At 39.3% G+C, this 10956-nt stretch overlaps 1 protein-coding gene across 1 annotated transcript in view; it reads left to right on the top strand.

The window, feature by feature from the left end:
* The first annotated feature begins 4335 nt into the window (after positions 1-4335).
* The window catches only part of IL3RA (interleukin 3 receptor subunit alpha), a 68073-nt gene continuing 61452 nt past the window's right edge, over positions 4336-10956 (top strand). Inside the window, exon 1 of the mRNA XM_043996703.1 lies at positions 4336-4411. The gene's annotated coding sequence lies outside the window, so the exon portion shown is untranslated. The remainder of the gene's footprint in view (positions 4412-10956) is intronic.

The raw sequence follows: 10956 nt of genomic DNA, 5'->3' as shown, positions 1-10956 counted from the left end.
AGAGGGGCAAAAAAAGGAAGGGTAGAGTGGGGGAGGGGACAGACAGAAGCAACTTCCTTTTGAAGAGTGATAGGATGAAAGAAGATGGATAATAGAATAAATATCATGGGGAAGGGAATAGGATGGAAGGGAAACAGTTAACAATAGTAATCATGAAAAAGAGAAAAGTGGGAAACGTTGTACAAAAAATATTTATAGCAACTCTTGGTGGAGGCTAAGAATTGAGAATCAAGGGAATGTCCATCAATTGAGGAATGATGGAAAAAGTTGTGTTATATGATTGTAGTGGAATGGTCTTGTGCTACAGGAAATGACAAACAAGATCATCCCTGAAAAACCTTGAGAGACTAATGAACATCGATGTATGGTGAAGTGAGTGGAGCTGAGAGGACATAGTGCGTAGTGACAGAAGTATTGTTCAATGAGTAATTGTGAATGACTTAGCTACTCTCAGCAGTACAATGATCCAGGACAATCCCAAGGAACTAATGAGGAAGCATACTATGCACTGTTATAGAAAGAACTGATAAAAAGAACACTTGTGGATTGTACATATATAACCTGATTGTGATCTCCCGGAAAGGGAGGGAGGGAGAAAAATTTGGAACTCTAAATATTATGAAAATGAATGTTGAAAACTACCCTTACATTTAAATGGAAAATAAAATAAATATTTGTTGAAAGTAGTATCTATGAAAAATCAAAATTTTACATTGTTGGTTCTCCCTTGAATCATCCCCTACCAACCAAGCCAACTTTTATAACAAAGATTTAAACAGAAAAAGAGGAAGATAGTGTATAAAAACCAACATCAGGGGCAGCTAGGTGGTGCAGTGGATAAAGCACCAGCCCTGGATTCGGGAGGACATGAGTTCAAATCCAGCCTCAGACACTTGACACTCACTACCTATGTGACCCTGGGCAAGTCACTTAACCCTCGTTGCTCCATTAAAAAAAAAAAAGGTACTATAGACACTGAACCTATGTGCACCGAATACTACAGCATCAAAAGTTTTAAAAGAAAAATTAAACAAGTCACAGGTAGAGATAGATAGTAGTACTATAATAGTTGGAGACTTTAATCTTTTCCTCTCAGAACTAGATAAATCTCACCAAAAAATAAATAAGAAGGAAGTAAGAATTTTAGATAAGTTAAATGTGATGGTTATCTAGAAATAATTGAATGGGAATAGAAAAGAATACACCTTTTTCCTCAGCAGTTCATGGTACCTTTACAAAGCCTGACCATATATTATGACATAAAAAATTTATAGTTTAAAGCAGAAATATTAAAAGTATCCTTTTAATGCAATAAAATTTATATTTAATATAATAATGTTTATTTAATACAATAAAATTATATATAATAAGGGACCATGGAAACATAGATTAAAAACCAATTGGGGAGGGGCAGCTAGGTGGCGCAGTGGATAGAGCACCAGCCCTGGAGTCAGGAGGACCTGAGTTCAAATCCAGCCTCAGACACTTAACATTTACTAGCTGTGTGACCCTGGACAAGTAACTTAACCCCAATTGCCTCACCAAAAAAAACCCAAAAAACTAATTGGAGATTAAACAACCTAATCTTAAAGTATGAGTGGGTTAAAGAACAAATCATAGAAACAATAATTTCATTAAAGGAAGGACAATAATGAGGCATGTCAAAACCCATGGGATACAGCAAAAACAATAATCAGAGGAAAATTTACATCTCTAAATGCTTACATCAATAAAATAGAGAAAGAGCACACCAATGACTTAGGTATGCAATTAAAAAAACACTAGAGGGGCAGTTAGGTGCCGCAGTAGATAGAACACAGGCCCTGGATTCAGGAGGACCTGAATTCAAATCCAGCCTCAGACACTTAACACTTACTAGCCGTGTGACCCTGGGCAAGTCACTTAACCCAAATTGCCTCACACCCACACAAAAAAACAAAAACACTAGAAAAGAACAAACAGGAGCAGCTAGGTGGCACAGTGGATAAAGCACTGGCCCTGGATTCAGGAGGACCTGAGTTCAAATCTGACCTTAGACACTTGACACTTACTAGCTGTGTGACCCTGGGCAAGTCACTTAACCTTCATTGTCCCACCCCACCCCAAAAAAAGAAAAAAAAAAAGAAACATACAAAAGGACTTTATATAAATGAGAAAGTAGGCAGAAAAGTCAGTAGTTATTGATCTCTTGGTCATTTTTTCTTGTAATCAATTAGATTGGAGATTTTTCACACATTTTGGATATCTTGCCTTCCGTCAGATACCTTGTACATCACTCCCTCAATACTTTCACAACTGTATCTGCCCAATCATAGATCTCCTCCATATACTTGCTCCAATCCAATTATTTTTCCCTGGTCTGTTTTCTTTAGTGCTGTTTATCCTGTAAACAATCTCCAAGAGTCCTTCTATCCACCTCCAAAATAGTTCCCTGCCTATATGTCAGAAGACATTTGGGGTTAGAAGCTAAACATGTTGATCTAGTGGAACCCCAAGACCCTTCTAGAGCAGAGACCTGATAGCATGTCCCCAGATGACCAGTAACATTTCCAGTCTTCACTGATAGACTCAGAACAACTTGCATCCTTCTTCACCATTTCTGGTTATTATTACTAACCTGGAACAGCACTTCTCTGCTCCCCAGAGCTTATCTGGTCACAATTTGACTTGCTGACCAGGATGGACTCCTTCAGGGCCAGCAAGAGTTTTAGATCTCAGAATACAAAGGCCACTCTGTTTACATCTGTGAGCAACACAGATGCCAAACAACAGCAGAATGAAGTAATGCCCAACAAGGATGTGATCAACATTTGAGTGTTCTTTTTTGTTTATTCATCTCTATATGTCAAGAGATAAAGTAAAGATGTTTGAGTTGCTGATAAGTTCTGACCACTTCTCACTTTAACTGTCAGTCAGTACCTGAAATATGTCTGTGGTTTACTTCAAGCAAAAGATACAATGGTGGGAAGAGTAGGGGGTGAAGAAAGTGGTGATCACGATCACATATGTAACCTATTTCTAATTTCTCTAACCTTTCCCTTTCTTTGTTGTTGTTCAATCATGTCCAACTCTGCGTGACACCATGGACCATACTGTCCATGTCTTTGCCTTTCAAGACAAAAGAGTGGTTTGACACTTCCTTCTCCAGTGGATTAAGGCAAACAGAGGTGAAATGACTTCCCCAGGGTCACAGAGCTATTAAGTGTCTAAAACTAGATTTGAACACTGGTCGTCCTGACTCTAGGGCCAGCACTCTATCCACGGAGCTATCTAGCTGCCCTTTCCAACTATTCTTAATTTTCCCACTATCAGGGCAGCTAGGTGTAACAGTGGATAAAGCACTAGCCCTGGATTCAGGAGGACCTGAGTTCAAATCCAGCCTCAGACACTTGGCACTTACTAGCTGTGTGACCCTGGGCAAGTCACTTAATCCTCATTGTCCTGCCAGAAAAAAAAGAATGAGACAGTGTGTTAGGTACCATGGGGGATACAAAAATGAATCAGGAACAATCTCTGACCTCAAGGAACTTGCACTGTAATTGTTAAAATAAGGCATACACTCATGAAAATAACAATATAAGAATCTTTCATAAAATAGTCAAAGGGCCTGGCACCCAAAAACTATCACAAAGGCAGCCTTAGATTATATACCCATAGAAAAAGGGGGGGGGTAATCCCCTTGAGGTGTCATACCCTAAGTACGCTAATAATTTAGTTATCAGTTATTATTCCATGAGAAATTCACAAGACTAGGATATGGGATAAGTTGGGGGAAGGGAGAGAGTATTGAAGAAAAGGTAGAAGACATTAAAGAGACTTGTTAGAAGAAGTAGCATAGCAAAGACCTCAGTTTTTTTCAGGGCTAGCCCTATCTGTGTACAATCTTCTCCCCCTTTACTTTCCCTTTCTTTATCTCCCTATCCTTACCTTACCTCCTACCTCCTACTGCTACTTTCTCCCACTTTTGTTCTTTCTCATTTTCTGCTCTTCCCAGTTTTCATTTATTTATCTATTTATTTGATTATTTATTTATGTGTTGATGTATTTATGTATTTATTTGTTTGTTTGTTTTTGTTCCTCCATCTGTTTTTTCCCCTCTATAGCCAAGGTAGCATGAGTAATAATTAGCAGAGCCCGGTCCATTTGGTTCCAAATTCATTGCTCTTTCCACTCTCCCTATTCCTTTAGTGGATTTGGAATTTTAAAATAACTCTAGTCTTAATGAGAGAAATTCATAGAAAGGGGTGGTATCATTAGAAAAACAAAACAGGAAGCTTCAGAGGATATTAGGGGAAAAGAAATTCTCAAGAGGGAGTGGCCCAGTTCTGCCTGTGCCCAGAAGACAGAAAGCCTGCACAGCTGCAGTGTTTGACCCGAAGGAAGGAAAGGAAGCGGTCCCAAGTACTCAGGAGTAAGTTCTTTGCCTTGCAACTATATTTCACATTCTCCATTTTGAAATTCTATTAGAGCTGCTTCTGAAGCAGCTTTTTCTCATGGGTCACAGGCAGCCAGAGATTTGGTTGGATGGGTGGTGGTGAGAAGTATGTTATCAGGGTATAGGAGAGCTGTTGAGAGAATCCAGAGATGACAGTGATAACTCTGGAAATCCAAAGAGAGCTTCAGTTGGAATTATAGTGTAATTAGTTCATCTTTATTTAAGCTGAGACTTTCATCATGAAAGAGCCAACTTATAAAAAAAATAAAGTTAATGGAGTAAATTTTCCTTTTTAAAATTTTGACAAGTTGACTGACAGTCAACATGAATTTTTTTTTCTTTTTTCTTTTTCTTTTTTTTATTTTGGTGGGGCAAAGAGGGTTAAGTGACTTGCCCAGGGTTACATAGCTAGTAAGTGTCAAGTGTCTGAGGCTGGATTTGAACTCAGGTTCTCCTGAATCCAGGGCCAGTGCTCTATCCACTGTGCTGCCTAGCTGTCCCCCAACATGAATTTTTAAAACAATTACTATGTTCCAGTTATTATGTGCTGAGCACTGGTCATACAAAGGCCAAAACAATCTAATGGGGAAGACAACATACAAACTAAGATACGTCCAGGATAATTCAGAGGGAATCTCAGAGGGAAGGCTCTAGCATTAAAGGGGACCAGAAAAGGCTTCTTGCATAAGGTGGAACTTTAGCAGAGACTTGAAGGAAGCCAGAAGGAAGAGACAACCTAGGGGACAGTGGATGAAATTGCCCTGAGTTGGAAGAGGGATTAAGGAACAGCAAGGAGTCCCAAGTCTTTGGATTGTAGTGTATTTAGAGAGAAAAAAAGTGTTAAAACTGGAAAGGTAGAAAGGGGCCAAGTTATTATGAGTTTTAAAAATCAATCAACCAACCAATATTAAGCACTTAGCATGTGCTAATAAGCTCTGAAAACAGTGTATAAATTAAACTTAAAGATAAATTATTGATTGTAGCTATAAATCCCTGAGCCTCTGATTTAAGTTCCCAATCCCCACAAGAGACCGCAAATTGCAGCAACTACTGTAGTTTCAACTCTCTATTATCTGAAGTCTGCTTAGGCACTTTAGCCATGGGATGTGGCCTATGTAGTTGCATGGTCTATGTAGCCACATGAGAGGTGGTATGTTGAGTGTGGGAAAACTACAGAAGTATAGTTTACAGCCCCTTTGCTGGCAATTCCAGGGGATGGAGAAGGGTATGAGACAATCCCTAGTCCTTTGTATCGTGGAGAACCCTAAATTCTAGCCTGCTCCTATCCTATATGTTACCCAGGTAGGTAGTAGCAAGAAGGGTAGACAGTTACCTGTATAATATGATTCAAAAGGCATCAGGAAGGGGGTGACTAGGTGGCACAGTGGATAAAGCACCGGCCCTGGATTCAGGATTTCCTGAGTTCAAATCCAGCCTCAGACACTTGACACTTACTAGCTGTGTGACCCTGGGCAAGTCACTTAACCCCCATTGCCCGGCCAAAAAAAAAAAAAAAAAGGCATCAGGAAACCCTTTCCTTCCCGAAAGAACATCTCTCTCGCCTTCTTTCCAGCATATGAAACTCCAATAGAAATTCATTTCTTTAAAGTAGACTTTTCGTTCCTTGTTCAAATCAATTCAACTCAACAAGTATTTATTTAGCACCTATGGGGAAAAAAATTAAGTAGTCTTTGTCCTCAAGGGGCTTATATTATACTGGGTGGATATGACATGTGCACAGATAAGAATAACATACCTTAGTAAAATATGTCAAGGTTGTGAGTGATACATACAAGATACTTTCTAAGAGTTTGGATGAGGGAGAGTTCATTTCAAGATGGGGAGATAAGGGAAGGCTTCTTGGAATGGGCAGGTTGGACTGGAAAGGGAACAAGTGATCAGACATGCAACTATATAGGCCATATTCCATGTTCTAGAAATTCTTGAGAAGGGAAAGAGCACTAATTATTGGAGAGATAAAGGAAGGTTTCATGGAAGAAATGGTACATGAGTTGAATCTTGAAGGAAGACAAGGATTCTAAAAGGCAGAGATGGCCATGTATTTCAGTCATGGATGATTGCCTGTATGAGTACATAGGGATGGGAGATAGCATGTTGAGTGTTAGGAACAAAACTAGCAGTCTAATTTCATTGGAATGTTTAATGCATGAAAAGGGATGGTGAGGGGCAGCTAGGTGGCGCAGTGGATAGAGCACCGGCCCTGGAGTCAGGAGTACCTGAGTTCAAATCCGGCCTCAGACACTTAACACTTACTAGCTGTGTGACCCTGGGCAAGTCACTTAACCCCAATTGCCTCACTAAAAAAAAAGAAAAGAAAAAAAAAAAAGAAAAGGGATGGTGTGAAATAAACCTGGAAAGTGAGGTTGGAGTCATATGGTAACATATCAAATGCCAGGATAAAGTATTTGTATTCTATCCATTAGGCAAGAGGGAGACTCTAAAAAATTTGGAACAGGTAGGTGGCATGATCAGATTTGTGCCTTGAGAAGATTATTTTGTCATCTAGAAGAATGGATAAATGTGAATATACTTGAGAAAGTTGACAATTTAAGCCTCATCAGTCATTTACATATTAGCATTCATTTAGTTGTTGGGGGGTTTTTCCCTGAGAAGAGGTCTCAATACTGAAGAGTATAATAAGAGAGTTTAAAGCCACTGCATAAGTTATCCAAGGTGGGAAGAGATAGAAATTGGGAGAAAGTATCATTTGAAAGAAGTTTCTAGGGACACCAACCATTATCCTTGCTTGCATAGTTTTGTACAGAGTTGACTCCCAAGACTAGGAATGCAATTCAGTACATGAAATTTAAGAGACATTGTCTACCTGGGATTCTTACCCCTTCCCTTGCAAGAACTGATTTGGGTCACTCTATCAATATTGCTGAAATTGTATCTCTTCCTTCATATACTCTCAGTTCATATTTGTCATTATACAAATCATGAATGGCCATAGAAAGGTCTGCCTTTGCCACCAGATAAATCAATATAATGAACAATCAAATCTATTTGGTAATTTGTGGGATATCCCTCTAAAAAAAAAAAGTTGTGGCAATTACAGATGTTTGGCCATGAGCAGAAGTCTGTTGGGATTTTTTTTAAGTGGAAGAGCAAAATTAGGACACAGAATGAGGAACAGAAACAGGGGAAAAGGAAACAAAACTAGAGGGAATGGAAAGGAAAAGGGGAATAGCACAAGGAAGTAGGAAGGAAGGATAAAAAAGAAAAGCCCAAAGCCATATCTAAGTTACTTAGAAGAAAAAAAAAAGAACAGCATGCATAGTGATCATAACTCTCATTGATAAAGCACTTTCAGATTCTCAAGGTTGTTTCTTTGGAACAAGAAAAAAAAAAAGAAAGAAAGAAATAGTATGTATGAAGATAGGGAATTCCCCCCCCCACCCCCAATCAAAATGCTGCTCCAAAACAGGAATGGGGTAAAAAGGGGATGTTACTCCTAACATTTTAGATAGATAGATAGATAGATAGATAGATAGATAGATAGATAGATAGATAGATAGATAGATAGATAGATGGATGGATGGATGGATAGATGATAGATGATAGATGGATGGATAGATAGATAGATAGATAGATAGATAGATAGATAGATAGATAGATGATAAATGGATGGATGGATGGATGGATGGATGGATGGATGGATGGATGGATGGATGGATGGATGGATAGATGGATAGATAGGCAGACACACTATAAAGGCAGGAATTTGGACTGAGAAGATGGAGGACAGTGACCCTACCCCCTTCACTTTGCTTTTATTTTAACTCAATTTCGTTTACTTGCCAAGACAGAGAGAACCTTGAGATTAAGGTGGTCTTTGGACCCCAGCTTTCATACAGTTCCTATGAGGTCCTTATAACAGTCTCCTGAAATTGGTTTGAGGCAGGCACATGACTCCCATAAGGAGTTAAATAGGAATCAATCACAAGGATTTTCTAACCCCAAGTCAGATAATTATCTGTGACAATAGACTATAATTCAATACCAGATACAGGGGGTTAAAATAAAAGAATCAATCTTAGCCTATGGATCCTGTGCCTAATTTTTGTTCAGTAAACCCCTTACCTGGAAGTGGTATGTGTGGCCCAATTCTTTGGCCATGATTTATGGGGTATAAACTTGTTTTTATCAGGGAGAGGCATTCTAGTGACATCACCCTAATCAGCTAGAGCCAGCCTGATAGCAGGTAGCTCTAAAGGGATGAAGCCCAGAAGCTGGTAGCAGGGAGGGTGCCCAGCAGTTGACTCTGAAATCAACAAAGCAATGTACCTACTGCACAGCAAAGATGTAAACCCCAGAAAAGAAGAGCAAAGAGCAACATGATGTCACTACCAGAGGACATCAGTATCCCTGCCGTGTCAGAAGCATGAGCTGCCTTCAACACAGATTCCCCAATGATAGATGTTTAAAGTCTGCAAAGTACTTCCCTCATAACAACTGGCTGTATTAAGAAAGGATGCAGAAATCGAGATCAAAAGATCTGAGTTCAGGGGTAGCTAGGTGGCTCAGTAGATAGAGCACCGGCCCTGGATTCAGGAGGACCTGAGTTCAAATCCAGCCTCAGACCCTTGATACTTACTAGCTGTGTGACCCTGAGCAAGTCACTTAACCCCAATTGCCTCACCAAAAAAAAAAAAAAAAAGATCTGATTTCAATGTCTCATACATGATCCTTAGTCAAATGCCTTCCTAGCATGTGCTACCTCATCATGTACATTCCCTGATCACAACTGGTTCCTGCATGTGTACTCTTTATGGATGGTCCCTGGTGTTGTATGTTTTCTGAGTATGTGTCCTCTTTGGTGTGGTATAATAATCTGTTACAGTGTATCCCATGCCTAAGCAGGAGAAATCTTTTCTTGCCGCTTTTTAAACTACATTGTTTTATCAATGGTCTTTTGTTTGAACAACTACATCCTCTGGCAGACTGGTAAAAGTAAACCCACAAATTGGGACTTGTGAGCTATAATTTTGAAAGTGACTGACCCACAGAATGCATCTATTCTGGACTGGCTTTTGTATGGAACCAACTACAAAAGGAGCAGCAAAGGCAAATATTATTACCCCTCCCCCTCCCAAGGTTGCAGAGGTATTAATAGGTTAGGTGGAATTTAAAATTGAATTTGAGTATGATTTCAAATCTGACATCATTTTTTACTTCATAGGACAGTGTAGGGGAAGTGTCTGAGGCTGGATTTGAACTCAGGTACTCCTGACTCCAGGGCCAGTGCTCTATCTACTGTGCCATCTAGCTGCCCCTTGTTTGCTTTTGAAAACAAACAAGCTCTTCCCTTCCTGTTGTTGGTTAGAGAACTAAGAAAAGAGATAAATAGCTTTGGGTTCACAACATACAAGCATTTCAAATGTGTAAAAATGACATGAAGGTGGGAAAGGAAAAAGGAAATCATTGACAGGAATAATACCTAAAAATTCCACACTCGGTACTTTGGAATTGGCATCCATGATCCTACTGTTTCTTTTATGACCCCATCCCCACCCCAGCAACTCTGGTTCTCCCATCCCTATTGTTATTCAGTTGTGTCTGACTCTTTTTTTTTTTAATTAATTAATCAATTAATTTTGCTGGCAATGGGGGTTAAGTGACTTGCCCAGGGTCACACAGCTAGTAAATGTCAAGTGTCTGAGGCCGGATTTGAACTCAGGTACTCCTGAATCCAAGGCCAGTGCTTTAACCACTGTGCCATCTAGCTGCCCCTATGTCTGACTCTTACTGACCCCTTTTGGGGTTTTCTCAGTAGAGATATTAAAATGGTTTACCATTTCCTTACCTCATTTTACAAATGAGGAACTGAGGAAAGCAAGTTTAAGTGACTTGGCCAGGATCACATAGCTAGTAAGTGTAGGAGGCCAGATGTGAACTCAGGAAGATGAGTCTTTTTGATTCCAGCCCCACCATTCTATCCATTGGACCACCTAGTTGTCCTATACTTATTTTAAACTATCAGAAGGTAGGGGCTTCCCATTGATTATTTTCTTTTAAATTTTTTTAAAAATTTAATTTGACATTACTTTTAAAATGTACTTTTATTCTTAATTTGAAAAACAAAAAAGAGCATTTCTATACATCCAGGAGAACACAGCTATGAATATTCATTTAATACCACTTCCCTTTTATAAGGTATATAATATATTCAATACATTACTTGCAGAACCATACTGCTTATCATCTGTGTTCCTTTCTGAATTTCTTTCTGTTCTTTTTGTGGACTGTAAGAAATATCACTCTTGGGGTTTGTTTGGGTTTTTTGGCATTACTATTGCTAATCCCAGACATGATCTCAATTAACCCAGAGTTATTTTTGAAAAAGGAATGGGGGGAAGACCCTTTTTTGTTTGTTTTTTGGGGCAATGAGGGTTAAGTGACTTGCCCAGGGTCACACAGCTAGTACCTGTCAAGTGTCTGAGGCCAGATTTGAACTCATGTCCTCCTGAATCCAGGACTGGTGCTTTATCCACTGCACC

The sequence above is a fragment of the Dromiciops gliroides genome, chromosome 3 (assembly GCF_019393635.1).
Source record: "Dromiciops gliroides isolate mDroGli1 chromosome 3, mDroGli1.pri, whole genome shotgun sequence".
NCBI classification, from domain to species: Eukaryota; Metazoa; Chordata; class Mammalia; order Microbiotheria; family Microbiotheriidae; genus Dromiciops; species Dromiciops gliroides.
This window is presented reverse-complemented; position numbering and strand designations above follow the sequence as displayed.